General features: G+C 45.0%; 1 pseudogene; it reads right to left on the bottom strand.

Moving 5' to 3' along the window:
- Positions 1-18,467: 18,467 nt before the first annotated feature.
- On the bottom strand, positions 18,468-19,241 carry LOC147123008 (large ribosomal subunit protein eL33 pseudogene; annotated as a pseudogene).
- Positions 19,242-24,122: the final 4,881 nt, after the last annotated feature.

Below are 24,122 nucleotides of genomic sequence, written 5' to 3'. Positions count from 1 at the left end.
GCTGGTTGAATCAAGTGCATGAAATTCTTCTGCCAATCACCTTAAAGCCGTGTCCCCTGGTTCTCAACCCTTCCGCCAATGGGAACAGTTTCTCTCTATCGACTCTGTCTAGACCCCTCATAATTTTGAACACCTCTATCAAATCTCCTCTCAACCTTCTCTGCTCTAAGGAGAACAACCCCAGCTTCTCTAGTCTATCCACATAACTGAAGTCCCTCATCCCTGGAATCATTCTCGTCGATTTTTTCTACACCCTCTCTAAAGGCCTTCACATCCTTCCTAAACTGCAGTGCCCAGAATTAGACACAATACTCCAGTTGAGGCCGAACCAGTGTTTTATAAAGGTTCATCATAACTTCCTTGCTTTTGTACTCTATACCTCTATTTATGAAGCCCAGGATCTCGTATGCTTTTTTAATCGCTTTCTCAACCTGCCCTGCTACCTTCAACGATTTCTGCACACAATACCCCCAGGTCTCTCTGTTCGTGCACCCCCTTTAGGATTGTACCGTTTAGTTTATATTGCTTCTCCTCATTCTTCCAACCAAAATGTATCACTTCACACTTTTCTGCGTTAAATTTCACATTTTAAATGTTACATTTTACATTTCACCAGCCTGTCCATGTCTTCTTGAAGTCTGTCACTATCCTGTTCACTATACTTCCAAGTTTTGTGTCATTTGCAAATTTTGAAATTGTGCCCTGTACACCCAGGTCCAAGCCATTACTGTATATCAAGAAAAGCTGTCGACCCCTGTGGAGCCTTCCTCCAGTCTGAAAAACAACTGTTCACCACTACTCTGTTTCCTGTCACTTAGCCAATTTCGTATCCATGCTGCAACTGTCCCTTTTATTCCATGGGCGTCAACTTTGCTGGCAAACCTATTATGTGGCACTTTATCAAACGTCTTTTCGAATTCCATATACAAGAAACTTTCGATTAATCGGCCCCTAAATAACCGGAACGCTCTACCCACCGGCAAAATTCAGGAGTCGGTTCAGGTAACTTTTTTTACTTTTAGTTACTTTTTTTAATTGATTTGTTGCTGTGCAAGGTTGTAGCTGTTGCTAAGCTACAGAGACGCTTGCAACTTGTGCCGATTGTTTTGAAGCTGTTGCTAACAGGGTTTGTTGCTTTATACAGAGCTCTGAGCTCCGTATCTTTTACTATAGCGTTCGGTTATCCGGAATTGTTGATGAACCGGCAACACGTCGGTCCCGTCCGTGCCGGATACCAGAAAGTTTCCTGTACACCACATTAATCGCATTGTCCTCATCAACCCTCTCTGTTAACTCATCAAAAAACTCGATCAAGTTAGTTAAACACTATTTGCCTTTAACAAATCCTTGCTGGCTTTCCTTAATTAATCCACACTTGTCCAAGTGACTGTTAGCGTTGTCCCTGATTATCGTTTCTAAAAGCTTCCCCACTACCGAGGTTAAACTGACTGGCCTGTAGTTGCTGGGTTTAAAACCCTTGCACCCGTTTTTGAACAAGGGTGTAACATTTGCAATTCTCCAGTCCTCTGGCATCTCTTTCGTCATCCATGGAGCTTTGGCTTTAGTTGCCCTACCGTTCCCCCTCGTGGGAATGTACCTCAACTGTACCCGAACCATCTCTCTAAAGGCAGCCCATTGTTTGATTACAGTTTTGCTTGCCAATCTTTGATTCCAATTTACCCGGGCCAGATCTGTTCTCAACCCACTGAAATTTACCTTCCTTCAATTAAGTATTTTTACTCTAGATTGCTCCTTGTCCTTGTCCATAGCTAATCTAAACCTTATGATACTGTGATCACTGTTCCCTAAATGTTCCCCTACTGACACTTGCTCCACTTGACCTATTTCATTTACCAGAACCAGATCCAGCAATGCTTCCTCGTTGGGCCAGAAACGTACTGATCAAGAAAGTTCTCCTGAACACACTTCAGAAATTCTTCCCCTTCTCTGCCCTTTACGCTGTTACTATCCCAGTCTATATTAGGATAATTGAAGGCCCCCATTATCACTACTCTATAGTTCTTGCACCTCTCTGTAATTTCCCTGCAAATTTGCACCTCTATATCTTTCCCACTAGTTGGTGGCCTATAGAATACACCTAGTAGTATTATGGCACCTCTGTTATTTCTTAACCTTGACCCCTCCAGGACATATTCTCTCTCCAGCACTGTAACATTCCCCTTAACCAATACTGCCACCTCAACTCCTTTCTTCCCTTCCCTTTCCTGAACACCTTATATCCAGGAATATTTAGTACTCAATCCTGCCCTTTTTTGAGCCAGTTCACCATTATCGCCATAACATCCTATTCCCATGTGGCTATTTGCGCCTGCAGCTCACCAACCTTATTTACCACACATGCACTGTAAACCTATCTTAGACCTTGTGTATTCTCTCAGTCTGACTCCACCTAGTACCTTACTATTTCTTACTCTAGTGCTATCTGTCTCTCCCAAACCTTTGTGCACTTTGTTTCTCCATTCTAATGCTACATCCTGGTGCCCATCCCCCTGCCAAATTAGTTTAAACTCTCCCCAACAGCACTAGCAACACCCCACTGCGAGGACATTGGTTCCGGCTCTGTTGAGGTGTGATCCATGCGGACTGTACAGGTCCCACCTCCCCCAGAACTGGTCCCAATGTCCCAGGAATCTAAAGCCCTCCCTCCTGTATCATCTCTCCAGCCATGCAGTCATCTGCTCTATCCTCCTATTTCTATACTCACTAGCTTGTGACACCGGGAGTAAACTGGAGATTACTACCTTTGACATCCTGCTTTTTAATCTCTTTCCTCACTCCCTAAAATCTGCCTGCAGGACTTCATCCCTCTTTCTACCTATGTCGTTGATACCGATATGGACCACGAACTTTGGCTGTTCACCCTCCCTCCTCAAAATGTTTTGCAGCCACTCAGTGACATCCTTGACCCTGGCATCAGGGAGGCAACATATCATCCTGGAATCATGTCTGCGGCCACAGAAATGCCTGTCTGTTCCCCTAACTATTGAATCCCCTATCACTATTGCTTTCCCGACCTCCCTCCTCCGCACCCCCACCCCCCAGCAGAGCCACCAGTGGTGCTGTGGACTTGGCTCTGGTTGTACTCCCCAGAGGAACCATCACCCTCACCAGTATTCAGTACTGAATACTGGTTGGAGAGCGAGGTGCACTCAAGGGACTCCTGCACTACCTGCCTGGTCCTCCTTGTCTGTCTAGCAGTCACCCATTTCCTCTCTGCCTGCACACCCTTATGCTGCAGGGTGACCACCTCCTGAAACGTGCTATCCACGTAGCTCTCGGCCTCGCAGATGCACTGCAGTGACACCAGCTGCTGCTGAAGCTCCAAAACCTGAAGCTTGAGCTCCTCCAGCTGACGACATTTCCTGCACACGTGATTGTCCAGGACACTGGAAGCGTCCTAGCATTCCCACATGGCATAAGATGTGCATTCCACGGGACTGAGGTGCCCTGCCATGCCTCCTCTTAACAGATTATTAACTAACTTAACAGACATAAACTCAAGACTTAAAAAAGAACAATCAGCAGCTACTCACCAATTTGTTTTTTTTCCTCTTCAGCTCCTTCCCTTGTGCTAATGTCACCTCATTCCCTGACGCTCGCACTCCCTCCAGGCACTCCTGTCACTCTCTCCTCCTTCCCCCTCTGCTTCAAATTCCCGCACTCTCCAAATTCCCAATTTAGCACTCTCTCTAGAAGCACTCCATTTAGGATCACTCAGTGCAGCCCACTCTAGAGGCACTGTGGAGCAAAGGATTATGAAGGGGAGTGAGAGGCAAGTAGACTACAAGAATAAGAGTGTGGTTGTAGTGGGAGATTCCTGAGGATAGACAGCTTTTTTTGCAGTTGTAATCAGGAGTCCTAAATGGTATGTTGCCTCCCTGGTGCCAGGGTGAAGGCGATCACGAATGAGTGGAAAAAGTTCTGAGAAGATGGGACAGCAGCCAAGCGTTGTGTTGGATCCAATGACATAGAAGTTTGAAGTCTTGTAGAGGCAGTTTAAGGTGTTGGGCACTAGATTGAAAAATAAAACCCTGATAATCTTCGGATTGTTTTCTGTGCAATATGTTGGACAGGTTAAGACGAGGAAGGTCAACTCATGGTACAGGAGGGAAGTGTTCATAGTCTTGGGGCACTGGAGTGAGTTGTGACAAAAAGGAAGGCTATATTGAAGGAATTCTTAACTGAACAGAAATGGCATTAATGTCCTTGCAAAGAGGGTCGAGCAGTGATGGAGGATTTAAACTAATGGCAGGATGTAAGGAAAGTGTAGGATTGAGACTAGAGAGGGAGAGCAGGATCAATAAAGCCACTGTAATAGAAGCAGAAGGCTTGGCTGTAATATTGAGAGTGGTTTCATGAAGGGGAAGTCATGTTTGACAAATTTGCTTGAGTTCTTTGAGGAAGTAACATACAGGGTGGATAAAGGGGAACCAATGGGCGTAGTGTATTTAGACTTCCAAAAGGCATTTGACAAGGTGACACACAAAAGATTATTGCTCAAGATAAAAAATCACGGGATTGGGGGTAATATTCTGGCGTGGGTGGAGGATTGGCTCTCTAACAGAAAGCAGAGAGTTGGGATAAATGGTTCATTCTCAGACTGACAATCAGTAACTAGTGGTGTTCCGCAGGGGTCAGTGCTGGGTCCCCAACTCTTTACAATCTATATTAACGATTTGGAGGAGGGGACCGAGTGTAACATATCAAAGTTTGCAGATGATACAAAGATGGGAGGGAAAGTAGTGAGTGAGGAGGACATAAAAAACCTGCAAAGGGACATAGACAGGCTAAGTAAGTGGGCAGAGATTTGGCAGATGGAATACAATACTGGAAAGTGTGAGGATATGCACTTTGGCAGGAAAAATCATAGAGCAAGTTATTATCTTAATGGCAAGAAACTGGAAAGTACTGTCGTACAAAGGGATCTGGGGGTCCTGGTGCACGAAACTCAAAAAGTTAGTGTGCAGGTGCAGAAAGTGATCAAGAAGGCCAATGGAATGTTGGCTTTTATTGCTAGGGGGATAGAATATAAAAACAGGGAGGTATTGCTGCAGTTGTACAAGGTATTGGTGAGACCGCACCTGGAATACTGCATACAGTTTTGGTGTCCATACTTAAGAAAAGACATACTTGCGCTCGAGTCAGTACAAAGAAGGTTCACTCGGTTAATTCCGGGGATGAGGGGGTGGACATATGATGAGAGGTTGAGTAGATTGGGACTCTACTCATTGGAGTTCAGAAGAATGAGAGGCGATCTTATTGAAACATATAAGGTTGTGAAGGGGCTTGATCGGGTGGATGCGGTGAGGATGTTCCCAATGATGGGTGAAACTAGAACTAGGGGGCATAATCTTAGAATAAGGGGCTGCTCCTTCAAAACTGAGATGAGAAACTTCTTCACTCAGAGGGTGGTAAGTTTGTGGAATTTGCTGCCCCAGAAAGCTGTGGAAGCTACATCATTAAATAAATTTAAAACAGAAATAGATAGTTTCCTAGAATTAAAGGGAATTAAGGGTTACGGGGAGCGGGCAGGAATTTGGACACGAGTCTAGGTTCGGAATGGTCGTGGCCCTGTGGGTAGTGGAGCGGGCCCAGGGGCCGTGTAGCCTGGTTCTGCTCCTGCTTGTGTTCTAATTCTGTTAGATTTCAGGAGATGGTTTTATTGCTGTTCCTGGCTGGGGTGGAGATCGCCTTTACAGAAGATAAGTACTGTAGAAAATATAGGGACAGAGTGATCTCCTGGACGAGTTTCGATCGCCTAGATGGGTCGGAGAGGAATTTCCCAGATTTTTTCTTCCAAATTGGCCATTGTTTTTTTTTAAATCTGGTTTTTCGCCTCTCCCAGGAGATCACATGGGTTCGGGTGGGATGGAGAGTGATAGTATATTTGAGGTTAGGATCAGATCAGCCATGATCTTATTGAATGGTGGAGCAGGCTCGAGGGGCCGATTGGCCTACTCCTGCTCCTATTTCTTATGTTAAAATACCATCAATGGAGAAAGGGCAAGAAAGAGGCTTTGAGGTCTTGAGAGATAAAAATGCTTGTAGTCGAGACAAGGGATATTTAAAAATGTAATTATATAACCAAGAAAAATAGTAAAGATTAATGTTCCAAAAAAATTGGAGTCTGCATAGTATGTATGTGGATGCACAAAGAATTCAAAACAAAATGGAGAGTTAGCTGCGTTAGTAACTATGGAAGGATATAATGCCCCAGAAATTCGGGTCGGGGGCTTCCCGGGGCTGCAAGCCCCCGACCTGCACTTACCTTGCACGCCGGCCGTTGAGCTGTGAGCCCACATGGGATTCCGATCCTGGGCCTCCTCCAACTGCCGGCGCGCAGTGCTTGCCTATCCCAGGGGTGCAGTTAGTTCGATGCATCCCCTGGGATCACGTGGGCCATGGAGAGCCAATGGTAGCAGGGAATGCTTCATTCATAAGTTTGACAGGAAGAGCTGTCAAACCTATAAATACTATAAGCCCCAAAACATCACTAAAACCTCAAATAATTTTTTTTTTTTTAATCGCATTTTAAAAATAAACTATAAATTACATGAAATAACTATTTTAAACAATAATTTAAATTTGAGAAAATTAATTACATTTTCTAACCGGACTAAAAATAAACTTACCCTTCTTTAAAGTATTTAAAAATAATAAACCTGTGGGGAAAAAATGTTTTAATTTTAATTAATTCACAACTTACCTTGTTAAAAGCAGGCCTTGCACCTGCTTTTTAAAAGTGTAACTGCTGGAGACTTACCTTCCCGGAGAAACCTGGGAAAAAAACGTAAGTTGAATGTGCACGCGCTGCCTCTCCGGCGCACACGTTCGACTTCTGAACCCCTTCTTTCAGGGGAACGGAAGTGTCAGTTTCCCGCGCATGTGCAGTGCATGCACGAAACCGGCACTTTCGTTGGGCCTACGCGTGAGTACCCCATGCGAATTTCTGGGCCATTATAGGAACTATAACATAATATAGGTATAGGTTTGGACAGGATTGGGAATTTAATATTCCTGCTTCTAACATTTTTAGGAGAGACGGGGAGCGGAAAAAGGAGGTGGGTTGGCAGTGTTAGTGAAGGATTCTGTCACCACACTAGAATGCAAGGATGTCTTTTGGGGTGGGGGGGTTTGCATTGAGACAGAATCCATATGGTTAGAGTTAAGAAATAGGAAGGATAATGATACAATTCTCAATGTACATTACAGGCCACCAAACAGTGGAGATAAGATAGAGATTATTGGAGATTTACTGACAGTTCGGAGAGAGATGTAAGATCAGCAAGACAACAATGGTTATTTTGACTTTCCCAAGATAGACTCAAATAAAGGTAATGCCTGTGATCAAAGTGGGGAATACTTTTTAGAATTCATCCAGGACTGCTTCCTAAATCAGTTTCTAATGCAACAAGAAAAGAAGCATTACTTGATTTAGTGCTGAGAAATGAAATGGGGCAGGTAACTGATGAGGAGGTGAACAATTGGAAAATGCTAATCAAAAGATAGGTTTGATGCAAGTACAGAAAAGGACAACAGAGTCAAAGGTAAGAGTGTTGACTGGAGAAAGGCAAGATTCAGTGAGACAGAGGGATCTGGAACAAATAACTGGACAGAACAGTTAGTAAACAGATCAAATGCAAGAGGAACAGAGTCCAAAATAATTATACATCCTATAAGACGAAAGAAGGTTGCATCAAAGATTAGAGTTCTGTGAATAAATAGGTTAAAACTAAACTGCAACTTAATAAGGTGGCATATGGTAAAGTTAGGGCTAGCAATACTAAAGAATATTAAAAGGATGTGTAGTATAGAATAATAGAATGGTTACAGCACAGAAGGAGACCATTTGGCCCGTCGAGCCCGTGCCGGGGCTCTGCAAGAGCACGTCAGCTAGTCCCACTCCCCCACCCTTTCCCCGTATCCCTGCAAATGTTTTTCTTTCAGGTACTTATCCAACTCCCTTTTGAAAGCCACGATTGAGTCTGCCTCCACCACCCTTTCAGGCAGTGCATTCCAGATCCTAACTACTCACTGACTAAAAAAGTTTTTTCTTATGTCACCTTTGGTTCTTTTGCCAATCACCTTAAATCTGTGTCCTCTGGTTTGTGACGCTTCTGCCAATGGGACAGTTTCCCTCTATCTACTCTGTCCAGACCCCTCATGATTTTGAACACCTTTATCAAATTGCCTCTCAATCTTCTCTGCTCTAAGGAGAACAACCCAGCTTCTCCAGTCTATCCAGTCCCTCATCCCTGGAATCATTCTCGTAAATCTTTTCTATACCCTCTAAGGCCTTCACATCCTTCCTAAATTGCGGTGCTCAGAATTGGACACAATACTCCATTTGAGGCTGAACCACTGTTTTATACGTGTTCATCATAATTTCCACGCTTTTGTACTCTATATACCTTTGTTCATGAAACCCAGGATCCTGTAAGCTTTTTTAACTGCTTTCTCAACCTGCCCTGCCACCTTCAACGATTTGTGCACATATACCCCCAGGTCTCTCGCATCATGCACCCACTTTAGGATTGTACCCTTTAGTTTGTATTGCCTCTCCTCATTCTTTCTACCAAAATGTATCACTTCACACTTTCCTGCATTAAATTTCATCTGCCGTGTGTCTGCCCATTCCACCAGCCTGTCTATGTCCTCTTGAAGTCTATCACTATCCTCCTCGCTGTTCACTATACTTCCAAGTTTTGTGTCATCTGTAAATTTTGAAATTGTGCCCTGTACACCCACATCCAAGTATTAATATATATCAAGAAAAGCAGTGGTCCTAGTACCAACCCCTGGGGAACACCACTTCCTCCAGTCTGGAAAAACAATTGTTCACCACTACTCTCTGTTTCCTGTCACTTAGCCAATTTCATCTCCGTGCTGCCACTGTCCCTTTTATTTCAAGGGTTTCAACTTTGCTGGCAAGCCTATTTATTATGTGGCACTTTGTCGAACGCCTTTTGGAAATCCATGCACACCACGTCAACCGCTTCAACCACATTGCCCTCACCAAGCCTCTCTGTAAACTCATCAAAAAACTCGATCAAGTTGGTTAAACATGATTTGCCTTTAACAAATCCGTGCTGGCTTTCCTTAATTAATCCATACTTGTCCAAGTGACTGTTAATTTTGTACCTGATTGTTGTTTCTAAAAGCTTCCCCACTACCAAGGTTGAACTGACCAGCCTATAGTTGCTGGATTTATTTTTACACCCTTTTTTGAACAAGGGTGCAACATTTGCAATTCTCCAGACCTCTGGCACCAGCCCCTGTTTCTAAGGAGGATTGGAAGATTATGGCCAGTATCTCCGCGATTTCTTCCTTCACTTTCTTCTTCATCCTAAGATGCATCCTATCCGGTCCTGGTGACTTATCTACTTTAAGTACAGCTAGCCTTTCTAGTACCTCGTCTCTATCAATTCTCATCCCATCCAGTATCTTGACTATCTCCTCCTTTACTATATCTATGGCAGCATCCTCTTCCTTGGTAAAGACAGATGCAAAGTTACTCATTTAATTCCTCAACCATTCCCTCTGCCTCCATGTGTAGGTCTCCTTTTTGGTCCCTAATCAGCCCCACCCTTCCTTACTACCCATTTACTATTTATATGCCTATAGAAGACCTTTGGATTACCTTTTATGTTAGCTGCCATTCTATTCTCATACCCTCTCTTTGCCCTTCTTATTTTCTTTTTCACTTTTCCTCTGAACTTTCTATATTTAGCCTGATTCTCAGGTGTATTCTTGACTTGACATCTGTCATACGCACTCTTTTTTCTGCTTCATCTTTCTCTTGTCATCGAGGGAGCTCTGACTTTAGTTGCCCTACCTTTCCCCCTCGTGGGAATGTACCTCGACTGTATCCGAACTATTTCCTGTTTAAAGGCAGCCCATTGTTCCACTGCAGTTTTACCTGCCAATCTTTGATTCCAATTTACCTGGGCCAGATCTGTTCTCATCTCACTAAAATTTACCTTCCTCCAAATATGTATTTTTACTCTAGATTGCTCCGTGTCCTTTTCCATAGCTAATCTAAACCTTATGATACTATGATCACTGTTCCCTAAATGTTCACCTACTGACACTTGCTCCACTTGACCTACTTCATTCCCCAGAACCAGATCCAGCAATGCCTCCTTCCTCGTTGGGCCAGAAACATACCGATCAAGAAAGTTCTCCTGAACACACTTCAGAAATACTTCCCCCTCCCTGCCCTTTACACTATTACTATCCCAGTCTATATTAGGATAGTTGAAGTCCCCCATTATCACTACTCTATGGTTCTTGCATCTCTCTCTAATTTCCCTGCAAATTTGCTCCTCCATATTTTTCCCACTAGTTGGTGGCCTATAGAATACACCTAGTAGTATAATGGCACCTCTATTATTTCTTAACTCTAGGCATATAGATTCTGTCCTTGACCCCTCCAGGGCATCCTCTCTCTCTCCAGCACTGTAACACACTCCTTAACCAATACTGCCACACCACCTCCTATCTTTCCTGGACACCGTATATCCAGGAATATTTAATACACAATCCTGCCCTTTTTTGAGCCAGGTCTCCGTTATTGCCACGACATCATATTCTCATGTGGCTATTTGCACCTGCAGCTCACCAACCTTGTTTACTATGCTTCATGCGTTTGCATACATACACTGTAAACCTATCTTAGAGGGAGGTGAAAAGGAAAGGTTGAAAAGGGATATGCAAAAAGGCTAGCAATAATATTAAAGGAAATAGTAAGGAATTTTATGACCGTTTGAGAGGGTAGGACCAGATGAAGGAGAGTATAATTGTGTAGGATGTATGTATGGCAAAGATATTGACCCAAATATTTCTGTGGCAGGCCAATGAATGGCATTCACTGTTAGACTTGCCCTTGCCCGTTTAATGTCGACTATGGGCCGGATATTCCAATCCCTACAGGCGTGTATGTGCTGTGTACCCACCCGTAGGGACATCGGAAATGCCGGTTTCAGGCATGCACTGCACATGCGCTGGAAACCGGCATTTCCGATCTGTCAAGAATGCTCTTGACAGATCCTCCGGCTGCCCGGGAGCAGAGCCTTTGCGGGCGGAGAGTTCTGCTTTTTGGAGACCCTCCGCCTGCAGAAAACGCTTACAATTCTTGCGCCTGGTAAAAGCAGGCGTAAGGCCTGCTTTTACCAGGATAAGAGTTGAAAAAAAGTTTTAAAAAATATTTCCACTGATTTATCATTTAAAAATACTTTTTCAAAAAAGTTGTTTATTTTTAGCCCCGTTAAAAACTTAAATTTAAATTTTTGAAAAAATAATTATTCTTTAAAAGTTAATTTATGTAATTTCAAGTCATTTTAAAAATGTGATTTAAAAAAAAAAAAAAAAATTATTTGAAGTTTTACTATGTTTTGGGGGTGATCTCCATTCATATAATTGACAGGTCTTCCTGTCAGATGTATGAAGGGAGATTCCCTTATGTAATTGGCCCACGTGATCCCAGGGACGCTGCGAACTACATGCACCTCTGGGATACGTGGGCCCTTGGCGCCGGCAGTTTGGAGAAATCCAGCAGCGGAACTCTGCGCCTCCCGGGAGCCCTCAGGTAAGGGCGCAGATTTTTCCAGATCGCCGCCCTCCGCCCACGGGAGACCTGCGATCGGAATATCTGGGCCAATATTTTGCGCTGAAAGTTACTGGAAGTGTGAGATGGCAACAACGCACTGCCCTCTACAGGGCATCTGGGGTCTGAGTGAACAGGGTAAGCAACTGTGTTTCTCCTTAACCAATCCGATTAAAGCATTGTGAAATGAATAGTGCAAGGTCTGAACAAGGAAGTGTAAGTTGGAGTGGATGAATTCAATGTCAGTCAGGTACGGAAAGAAAGATTGGTTTAAGAGATAGAGAAAAAAATAGACAAAGAAAAAGTTTTTTTATTCCGTTTAATTAAAGTTGGAGATTTAAAAAAAATTTAAGTTGAAGGAATGAGATTCCACACTTGTAATGGTTAATTTTCAATGCCAGAGAGATTGGCAGTAATTAACACTTATCACACTATTAAAAGGGCACATAGACTGAAATGGGCAAGCCCTATCTTTCTGTAATAAAAACAGAAAATGCTGGAAATACTCAGCAGGTCAGACAGCATCTGTGGAGAGAGAAACAGAGTTAACGCTTCAGGTCGAAGGGTCATCGACCTGAAATGTTAACTCTGTTTCTCTCTCCACAGATGCTGCCTAACCTGCTGAGTATTTCCAGTATTTTTTGCTTTTATTTCAGATTTCCAGCATCTGCAGTATTTTGCTTTTGCCCTAACTTTCTGTGGTGAGTTTACTTTGTATCTACCTTGCAAGTATAGGAACGTTATGCTGTTCAATGCATTTGAGTGAGGAGCCAGACAGCGGGATGCCATTTCGCAAAGCTAACGGCGGAGTGGTACATCTCCAAAAGCAACTTTTGGATTTCCACGATTAGTCGGGCATCTGCCCTCACCTGAAGTTGTGCATAAATAACGGCAACGCCATTCGCCTCGTCGTTATTTTGACAACATGTTTTGAGCCAATAAATAAATATGTTGCATTATTTTTTACAAATGATGCTGGGGTGAGGTGCAGGTGTGCTAAAGGCGTATAGGGTACAATTATTCGAGAAAGCTGTAGAAAATGAAATGGTTCCAGGAAGAAGAAAATTGGCAGAGCTCAAGGTGGATAAGTCACTGGGCCCTGGTGACGTGCACCTTAGGCTGTTGAAAGTGAGAGGGGAGATAGCAGAGGCTCTGGCTACAATCATTCAGTCCTTAAATATACAAATTGTACCATGGTATTGGAGAGTAGCCAATGTAACACCTCTTCATGAAGGGAGAGAAGAATACACTGGCTAACTATAGACCTGTCAGCCTAGTGAGAGTTAGGAGCAAAATCTTGGATTTCATAATTCAAGATGAAATTATAGTAAGCATTTTAAAATGTGTGGGTTAATCAAGAACAACCAGCACAGATTTGTTAAAGGTAAATCATATTTGATAAATTAATAGGATATATTGAAGAGGTGACTGGATCGATAAAGGGAATGCAGTAGATGTAATATATGTGGATTCTTGTGAGGCACATTATCAAATTCCTTCTAAGAGGCTTGTTAGAAATTTCAGATGTATGGTATAAGGGTTAGAAGTGGTATAGTCCAGGGGTCAGTGCTGGGTCTACTGTTGTCATCTGTATATATAAATAATTTGGAGTTTGGGCATAGGGATCACATTCTTCAAAGATGCTGATGACACAAAAGTAGGGGGTTGTCAAACAGTGAGAAGGACTGTAAAAGACTTGAAGACATAAACAGGCAGCATGTAACTTCATGTGGTAAATATGAGGTGATACATTTTGAGAGAAAAAACAAGGAATGGGATTATATTCAATGGAAAGACTCTGGAGGGTATAGAACAATAGAGAGATCTAGAAGTTCAAATACACAATTCCCTGAAAGTCCAATGCGGTAAAGCCATAAAAAAAAGTCCAATAGAATTTTAGGTTTTATAAATAGGGGCATGCAGACAAGTGTAAAGAAATAATGATAAATCTGTACAAAACATTGGTTTGACCACACTTAAGAGAGTACTGTGTGCAGACTGTGACATCCCAATATAGAAAGGACATTGAAAGCATGGAGAGCATATAGCATAGACTCACCAGGAAGATGCCAGGGATGGAATAATATAGTTATAAGAAGAATTTTGAGATACTGGGACTATGTCCACTGGAGAAGAGAAGGCTAAGGGGAGATTTAATGGAAGTTTTTTTTTAAATGAATAATTTTGATAGTGATATATTAACAGGTTCCTCTAATGAGGCCATATGGGTAGAACTTAAAAACAAAAAGGGGGCAAGCACTTTGCTGGGAGTGTACTATAGGCCCCCAAACAGTCAGGGGGAGATAGAGGAACAGATATGTAGGCAAATCTCAGAGAAATGTGCAAATAATAGGGTAATAATAGTGGGGGATTTCAACTTCCCCAATATTAACTGGGATAGTCAGAGTGTGAAAGGCTTAGAGAGTGCAGAATTCTTAAAGTGCATCCAGGAGAGCTTTTTGAGCCAGCATGTAGAAAGTCCTACAAGAGAGGGGGCGGTACTGGACCTAATTCTAGGGAATGTGGCTGGGCAAGTGGTAGAAGTGTTAGTAGGTGAGCACTTTGGTGACAGTGACCATAATTCAGTGAGATTTAAGGTAGTCATGGAAAAGGACAGAGATGGACCGGAAATAAAGGTTCTAAATTGGGGGAAGGCCGATTTTAATATGATAAGGCAGGATCTGGCCAAAGTGGACTGGGATCAGCTACTTGTAGGAAAATCCACATCGGAGCAATGGGAGTCTTTCAGAAAGGAAATTGAGAGAGTACAATGGCAACATGTTCCTGTAAAGGTCAAGGGTGGGCCCAACAAGCCCAGGGAACCTTGGATGTCAAGGGATATATGAGAATGGATTAAAAAAAAAAGGGGGGCTTTTGGCAGATACAAAGGACTAAAGACAGAGGAAGCCCAAGAGGAGTATAAAAAGTGCAGGGGGATACTTAAAAAAAAGAAATTAGGAGAGCGAGGAGGGGCCATGAAATAACACTGGCGAGCAAAATAAAGGAAAATCCTAAGGTGTTTTATAAGTATATTAAGGGCAAGAGGATAACTATGGAAAGAGTAGGGCCCATTAGGGACCAAAGTGGCAATCTGTGTGTGGAGCCAGAAGATGTAGGTGGGGTTTTAAATGAATTTTTTGCATCTGTGTTCACTATAGAGAAGGACGATGTAGACATAGAAATCGGGCAGGGGGACTGTGATATACTTGAACATATTAGCATCGAGAGGGAGGAGGTACTAGCGGTTTTAGCAGGCTTAAAAGCGGATAAATCCCCAGGCCCGGACGAGATGTATCCCAGGCTGCTGTGTGAGGCAAAGGAGGAGATTGCAGGGGCTCTGACACAAATTTTCAGAACCTCTCTGGCCACAGGGGATGTGCCAGAGGACTGAACAGCTAACGTAGTACCATTATTCAAGAAGGGTAGTAGGGATAAACCAAGGAATTACAGGCCAGTGACCCTAACATCAGTGGTAGGGAAATTATTGGAAAAAATTCTGAGGGACAGAATTAGTCTCCACTTGGAGAGGCAAGGATTAATCAGGGATAGTCAGCATGGCTTTGTCAAGGGAAGATAATGTCTGACCAATTTGATTGAATTTTTCGTGTGGGTGACTAGGTGTGTGGATGAGGGTAGTGCAGTGGATGTGGTATACATGGATTTCAGTAAGGCTTTCGATAAAGTCCTGCATAGGAGACTGGTCAAGAAGGTAAGAGCCCATAGGATCCAGGGTGCCTTGGCACATTGGATCCAAAACTGGTTTAGTGGCAGAAGGCAGAGGGTGATGGTCGAAGGTTGTTTTTGTGACTGGAAGCCTGTGTCCAGTGGGGTACCGCAGGGATCGGTGCTGGGTCCCTTGCTGTTTGTGGTCTACATTAATGATTGGATGTGAATGTAAAAGGTATGATCAGTAAGTTCGCAGATGACACGAAAATTGGTGGGGTGGTAAATAGCGAGGATGGTAGCCTCAGTCTGCAGGATGATATAGATGGGTTGGTCAGATGGGCAGAACAGTGGCAAATGGAATTTAACCCTGAAAAGTGTGAGGTGATGCATTTTGGGAGGACTAACAAGGCAAGGGAATACACAATGAATGGTAAGACCCTAGGAAAGACAGAGGATCAGAGGGACCTTGGTGTGCATGTACATAGATCCCTGAAGGCAGCAGAACAGGTGGATAAGATGGTTAAAAAGGCATATGGGATACTTGCCTTCATTAGCCGAGGCATAGAATATAAGAGCAGGGAGGTTATGATGGAGCTGTACAAAACGCTGGTTAGGCCACAGCTGGAATACCGTGTGCAGTTCTGGTTGCCACACTATAGGAAGGAGGTGATTGCTTTCGAGAGGGTGCAGAGGAGATTCACCAGGATGTTACCTGGGCTAGAGCGCTTCAGCTATGAAGAAAGACTGGACAGGCTGGGGTTGTTTTCCTTGGAGCAGAGAAGGCTGAGGGGGGACCTGATTGAGGTGTACAAAATTATGAGGGGCATAGATGGGGTAGATAGAAAGGAACTTTTTCCCTTAGTAGAGGGGTCAATAACAAGGGGGCATAGATTCAAGGTAAGGGGCAGGAGGTTTAGAGGGGATTTGAGGAAGAACTTTTTCACCCAGAGGGTGGTTGGAATCTGGAACTCACTGCCTGAAAGGGTGGTAGAGGCAGGGAACCCTCACAACATTGAAGAAGCATTTGGATGAGCACTTGAAATGCCATAGTGTAGGTATTCGTGTTGACCTCTCGGGACGAATGCCTACTAAATAATTTAGTTTCAGTTCGGATGAATAATCACTAAGTTGTTTATTAACTGGAACTGACGAAATACAACAGGTAAGCTGGCTTTATATAGGAGCAATGTGAGATAGGTCTTACCCCGATGGGGACTCCACGAGGACTGAGTCCGTAGTCCTCGGGCGAGCGTGATGACGTCATCACGCTTAGTCACGTTTTCCCGCTCTTCGGATGTCATGTGACCGCGTCCTGACGCTAGCGCGTTGGCCCGCGCTTGGGGCGGTCACGTGACCCGCGCCGATACGTCGGCGCGTTCACCTGGTGCGGAGGATGGCCGTTGAGGCCGAAGTCGCGACCGCGGTAGCAGGAGCTGGAAGTCGAGCTGAGCCGGCGCTTGCCGCGGGGGATCGCGTCGCTCATGTCTGCCAGCCGATGCGGCCGAAGTCGCGGTAGGCCGGGCTGTCGTGCGTACGTCACGCAATGTGTGATGTGACGTCAGTGCGCTAGGGCACGTCTTAAAGGGGCAACGGCCCCCACAGGTAAGTTAAAGGGGCAATGGCCCAAACAGGTAAGTAATGCACGTACAGTTAGGTTAAAGTGAATTATATACATTATATGTGTAAGGGACACCCGGTGGAACCACCACATGCGCCCCCCCCCAGAATTCGCTTTAACGAAAGTCCAAAGATGAGATGGTCTGACGAGCAGTTGGTCTCAGTGGGCGTGCTGTCTCGACTTGGCGGGCGAGGTCTGAAGATGCTAGTCGTCAGCGGATCCTTACGCACGTCATGGCGAATAAAACGTATCCGTCAGGCGAAGGACCGTGGAAACGTGCGAAACAGCAGGCCATGTCAGAGTGACGAGCAGGTCGGGCGGACGCGGGCGATCGCTCTGTTGATGGTAGAAGTCCTTGTTCTGACGAACTCTGCAGGAACGCCAACCGGGCGATCCAGAAGGACTTTACGGGCGAGGTTGGTGAACTCGCCGACAGGTGAGCATAATCGTTGGGAGCCTGGCACGCACAGAACGGTGCGTACCATAGTGCTACGACGATCGCACAACGGAGAGTGAGCCGTTGCTACGCAGAGCAGTGCTCGGTGCGGACTGCAACTTTCACGTGGCTGCGGGCTGTCCGTTGGACCCGTCCTCGATGTTTGCTGCGTCAGTAGATGTTTACGTTTGTTAAGGGGGTATGGGCGGCCGCAGCGAGCGAGTGGCTGAAAAACAGCATCGGCATGTAACGGGCTAGAATGGCAAATGTCGGCCCGCGTCAGGTACTGTCCAAGCGTCGGAGTTGGAGACGGGCAGGCCCTTAGTTCCTAGTTCTGATCATTCTGTTGATTCGGTCTTTTCTGTTACCAGCAGCACCACCCTCAACAAAAGGTATTGTCTTTTTGTTCATGCCACCACGTGGCGAGGACAGTTTGAAGGGCCACAAGACATTGTAGGCCATGTTGAAGTTCTTGCCGACTGTGTAGATCCCATGGATCAGATCGCCAATACAAACTATGTCATACTTTCCAAGCTGCTTTGCAATCGAGGCATTGGCAGTGAAAGCGATGCGCTGGTGTTGGATCTGTCGAAACCACGTTTGTAAATCAATTCACGGACAGACTTCAGATTTGGATATTCCCATGTAATGTATGGCTCTGCAATACGGAGCATGTTGATTGAAGCTTTATTCGTTTTTGAATTTCAGATGCTTCGAAGTGGGAAGGAGCGTTTAGGATGATAGGACTAAAAGGTTCACTGGCCTGTGTTGAGCCGCATTTTTTCGAATCCTCATCACTGATGGGAGTGACCGAATCGAGTTCTTCATGAGGAAGGCAATTAGAAAAGCCACTGTCCACAGGGTGACGCAACAATTTTACCCCTTGAGTGCCCCTGCCAAAGCGTTTGAAACGAAAAACTGGTGAGGGAGCGACATTGAGGAAACGATTGAGCAAGGGGGCGTGCATCTTGAGCACCGTCTCTGAATCTTGTCCTACTTGTCTGTTGAGGACTGGGCAATCAATCACACGCATGTCAAAGGCAGATCCTAAAAAGGATGGTTTGTGAGTCTCGTTTGCTGTAGCGATGGTGTAAGGAGGCTGAGCTGTGGATTCATCGCAATATTTCCCAAACAAGCCAACCGGAAGGATTCACTGAGCGAGACTGCTACGTAGACGCTCTTTTGGGCAATTAACGTTCCGAGTGTGTCTTCCGAAGAAAATGGTCACCATCATTGCATTAAGTCTCTGAGAGGCTTCCGGGAACGCCATTTTAAACAGTAGAGCGGACAGAAGTCATCGGTGATGTCTCATCTCAACATTACGTTCAAATCTGTGCCTTGCGGTGCTAAAGGAACTGAAAGTTAACTAAGCGGACGAGGAAACATTTGTTATTTATTGTCAATTGACGTGCAGCTGTGCTTCAAATCCTTGATGGGTACAGCTTCGCACGAATCCTGTGCCCCCTAGCCCTGGTAGGCAGGTTACTGCTGGACTTGGCACGGACCATGCCACTGTTTGAATGAGCACGAGTCTTGTGTGGTTTACCACCAGGAGTGACAGTGCTGTTCTTAGCTTTGTAGACGTAGGCACCTCTCGTGCCCAGGTAAAGGTCCGTTTCAGCGCGGCAAGAAACCCCCTCAATCTGCAGGAGAGCAGTGTGCTCTCTTTGGTTGCGAAAGCCTTGTTTATAGCCAGTAAACGCAGTTTTGCAGAACATATGGATATTACAAGTCCTGATATCAGTAATGAAACAGTAGAAGGAATAGTAACCTGCTTTCGGTAGGTTTTCTTTCACTGTTCCTGTAGGAAGGCTATTCGCTCGGCTCTTGTCAGGTCGTTAAAATCAGAGTGCAGGTTTTCGACCTTCTGTAGCTTAAAACCTGTTTCTAGCACGTGCTCTATGGAGAGGAATCGCTTCCAGACCCTTGTGCTGATGGACCAGAGAAAGGGTGGGACAGACCGGGTCGTCGCGGTCGGTGGGGGGGAAACTGCCGGAAGGGCGGCAACGCTGCTTGTCGTTTCTGTTGACTTAGTGAAACTACTGCCGAGAAGGCGGCACGCTTCTCTTACTCGCCGGCAAGTATGATAGGTAACACAACCAGCAGGCCGACTGGCTGGTGCGTCGTCGGCGGGGGAACGAGTCTTCGTGTTGCACGAGGGGTGGAGCCTCGTGGCTTGCGAGGGATGTGTCCTCGAGGTTTGCAAGGGGTGGGTCCTCCTGGTTCGCAAGGGATGGGTCCTTGCGTTTCAAGAGGAGCGAGTCCTCGTGGTTCGCGGGGGTGAGTCCTCGTGGTATCCCCGCCGGGCGCGCTCCGATCTTGTGGGCCCGAACATGCTGTACCCTGCGCTTGGAGAGATTTATACTTGCTGTTGCGTTGGACGTATGGGCGGACGACCCGCATGGCGGTAGAAAAGTCGAACACGGGGCCAGTAAGCAAATGCGTGGTCTGCTCCGCGTCGATGGTCCCGGCGAACTGGGCTTCTACCTTGCCAAAGCGCGAGGGCGGTTGTTTCTCCCTGAAGTGCGGCAGCGACAGCAAAACGGCTGGTGCTTCCATGGTGTGCTTCTTTTGCGAAAAACGTTGGCAAAATCGAGGTCCGGCTGTTTTTTTGTCCGTGAAAAACGTGATCACCTCCAGGCTGTGCTGCCCTTGCGAATACGTTCACAAAAATGGGGTCGCCAGGTTCAGGCTGTGTGCTTCCTCCGTGAAAACCGTCCACGGAGTCGGTTGTTCGTCGGTTGTTCGTCGGTCGTCGTCTGTGAAGACGAGGTTCAGGATGCGCGTTTCTTCCGTGAAAAACGTTCACGGATACGGGGTCACCAATTGTAGTGTAGGAATTGATGAGCGCCCGTACTCACGTCATTGGAGGTGTTGTTGGCTGCGCTTCGGCCGTGAAAAACGTTCACGGTCTCGGGGTCACCAATTGTAGGTATTCGTGTTGACCTCTCGGGATGAATGCCTACTAAATAATTTAGTTCGAGTTCGGATGAATAATCACTAAGTTGTTTATTAACTGGAACTGATGAAATACAACAGGTAAGCTGGCTTTATACAGGAGCAATGCGAGATAGGTCTTACCCCGACGGGGACTCCACGAGGACTGAGTCCGTAGTCCTCAGGAGAGCGTGATGACGTCATCACGCTTAGTCACGTTTTCCCGCTCTTCGGATGTCATGTGACCGCGTCCTGACGCTAGCGCATTGGCCTGCGCTTGGGGCGGTCACGTGACCCGCGCCGATACGTCAGCGCGTTCACTCGGTGCGGAGGCTGGCCGTTGAGGCTGAAGTCGCGACCGCGGTAGCAGGAGCTGGAGGTCGAGCTGAGCCGGCGCTTGCCGCGGGGGATCGCGTCGCTCATGTCTGCCAGCCAATGCGGCTGAAGTCGCGGTAGGCTGGGCTGTGCTGGTGGCTGTCGCGCGTACGTCACGCAATGCGTGATGTGACGTCAGCGCGCTAGGGCGCGTCTTAAAGGGGCAACGGCCCCCACAGGTAAGTAATACACGTACAGTTAGGTTAAAGTAAATTATATACATTATATGTGTAAGGGACACCCGGTGGAACCGCCACAATAGCATACAAGGCTACGGACAAATGCTGGAAAATGGGATTAGATTAGACGGGGCTTGATGGCCGGCGTGGACGCGATGGGCCAAAGGGCCTCTTTCTGTGCTGTATAACTCTATGACTCTATGAACAAGGAAAGACTATTTTCTCTGGTTGGGGAGTTAGTGATGAATGGTCCTCAATTTAAAATTCTCATTAATAGTGATGTTGAGAACAATTTCTTTACATAGAGGGTTGGAGTATGGAATGTTTTGCCATATGGGTATAGTTGAGGCAGAGACTCTTAAGAGAAAATTAAATAAATATTTGAAGTAGAGGAAGATACAGTGCTAAAGGGTGAGAGCAGGGCAGCAGGATTAGTTCTGGATTATTCTGATAGAGGTAGCACAAGCACAATGGCCAAATGGCTTCTTCCTGTGTTGTAAATTTTCAGAGTTAAACAAGATTTTGAACAGATGGATAAGGAGACTAGCACTGGTAAACTGCTTTGTCATCTGTGTGCATCTGGTTATACCAGATTTGGTGCTGGTGTGGATATTGGTGGCTTGTGAATACCCATTGCAAGCAAGCTGAGATAGTGGTAGGGAATTGAGGAGCCAGCATCTCACATGGTTGATGTGTTCTGTTGTTGCAAATACTTCCCTCTGTTCGCAGTACATCAGCAAAGGATTCAGAGGGTTCAGCGGCAGGTGAAGGGTCTTCCTACCCCTCAGCAGCACAGTGTAGTCTCTTTACAGGTTGCAGTGATACGTGGCAGTTAATAATTCTTCCTCGCCACCGGATTCTTCACCCTGTCCCTTGTCTCAGCCTGCTAAAATCGTTATGGTATTTTGAATTAATGCAGTGGTGCTGGATCAAGATAACTTTTGTGGATATTATACACTGAGTATCTTTTGACTAAGTATTGGAAATGGGAGGAGGGCTGCTGGATGTATAGAATAGCTACGTCCAGTTCAAGTATAGCAAGGGAATATTTATTACTAACCATGGTGTGGAGTTATCACTAGAGGCGAGATTGGCAGATTGCAGCTGACACCACTAGTTTTGCCATGGTGTAGTTACGCCCAAGTTTCCACGCAAACTCATTAGCATAAGCCTGAGCATAATATCTCCCACGAATCGACACAATCAAGGAGCATAATTGAACGCAATAGATTTCTGACTGCTGGTCAGATGATTAATGCTGGATTAATGTGACCGCAGCTGCCTGAGAATCTGGGCGCAATGTGATGACCCGCCCCCGAATGGGCGCGATTTGGCAGAAACCTGCCATTCCTACCTGCGAGTGTGGCCCTTGTGGGCAGGAACTGGTTCTGTTAAAGGGACTGTTGAACTAGCGTAAAAGATCGTGGAGACTTGGGCGTAATGTAGTTATGGGTGCAACTCGTCCTTAAAATTCTGCAATATTTTGTTATTTGATTTGATTCCATCCAGATTAAGCTGATACCTGGGTGGAAATCATGTGGAAACTCCAGGCCTATGTGCGTATTACTAACTTTACAAACTACTGCTGTACAAACGGACACCCCAAAAAACAGAAACCTGCTAAAAACGGACACTTATTGACAGTCCTAAATAACTTATTATAATGGATACAAACTGCCCCTTGAAACCATGGATACTCGCAAATCACGAACTACGGACAGCCTTTAAATCACCAAGTCCATTTGCAACTGAAAACATGGGACACGCAGGTAAGTGTGAGGAAGCAATGAAATTGGGGTGGGGCTCTGAAATTGGGGGTGATCTCAACATTCGGAGGGGGGTCTCGGCATTCAGCAAAGTCAGTTAGCTGTACAGTGTGACTAACATTTAGACACGACAAAATATTTTGCATGATAGACTCGTTTGACTGTAGCTTGAAGGATGTGATTTTCAGTCGGCTCAATCAATTTGTTCTGAATATCCTTACTTGGATAATGGTCTAAGATGGCAGATAGCGCAGTCTAATAAACGCATTGGTTGTGCGATTCCTAAACCGTCATTAATAAGAAAAAATGTTTGCTTGAAATCTCCTCCACTAGTAATGTCACAAGATTTATAGCCAACAAATGTATGATGAAAGGCGCACTGTCACTAATGCAGGACTTATAAATAACACAAAATGACTGGTGTGATACATAAATGTATGTAAAATAAAATGGGAGATGCATAGTAGCATCCGGAAATAGTAGAGAAGGTAAAATTTAGCCTGAGGGTCTTAGACCCCAAATGTTAAATTTTAGAAAATGTTTTACTATTGCTAAGAGCAAGAATATAATGAATAAATGAAATGGACTCGCCCTTAGTTGCTGCAGTGAAGGTCATTTTTATATTTAATGGTATAGAATTTCTGCTAGTTTGCGCTAGTATTATCAGCGCAAAAGTTCGGGGCATTTTAAATAAGTTACGTCAAGCGCAAATTGAGTTTCCACGATTTTTAGTGCTGGTTTAAAAATCATTTCGCCCTAAGCCGGCCCTGCCCACAAAACTTGCCACGCCCCCCGATTGAAATAATGAGGCTGGCGAGTTTCTGCCGATTGTGGCTGTTTCAGGAGGGTCTTCAAATTGAGCTTATTTTCTTGGGTGTACAGGTATTAGTAGGCACATTTTAACATTTTTACATATTAAAAAATATTAAATTTACTAAGTAACTGACTATATACCAATGAAACTAGTAAATGGTTCAGTATAGTTTTTAAGTCATTTTCAGTGATTTTAAATCAGGTTACTAACAGGTGGAGGACTAGACACTCCTACTAAAAATACTTTTTTTTGTGATAAATCTATTTTCAGCTGTTTAATAAAACTGCACCAGGTTGCCACTCTGAAATACATCAATGAATATTTTTTTAATGCAAAAAAAACCTATTACGCTGACTGACTACACTGATTCATGGAAGATTTTACATTTGTGATTAGACAAATGCATTTTACATAGAAACATAGAAGATAGGAGCAGGTGTAGGCCATTCGGCCCCTCGAGCCTGCTCCGCCATTCAATGCGATCATGGCTGATCATCCAAGTTCAGTACCCGGTCCCTGCTTTCTCCCCATACCCCTTGATCCCTTTAGCCTTAAGAAATATATCCAACTCCTTCTTGAATATATTTAATGAATTGGCCTCTACTGCCTTCTGTGGTAGAAAATTCCACAGGTTCACCACTCTCTGGGTGAAGAAATTCCTCCTCATTTCTATCCTAAATGGCTTACCCCTTATCCTTAGACTGT

Source organism: Somniosus microcephalus, chromosome 2, assembly GCF_052327205.1.
Source record: "Somniosus microcephalus isolate GS21.2 chromosome 2, FLI_Smic_1.0, whole genome shotgun sequence".
Taxonomy (NCBI): domain Eukaryota; kingdom Metazoa; phylum Chordata; class Chondrichthyes; order Squaliformes; family Somniosidae; genus Somniosus; species Somniosus microcephalus.
Note: the sequence above shows the minus strand (reverse complement) of the source record. Positions and strands in the feature narration are given on the sequence as shown.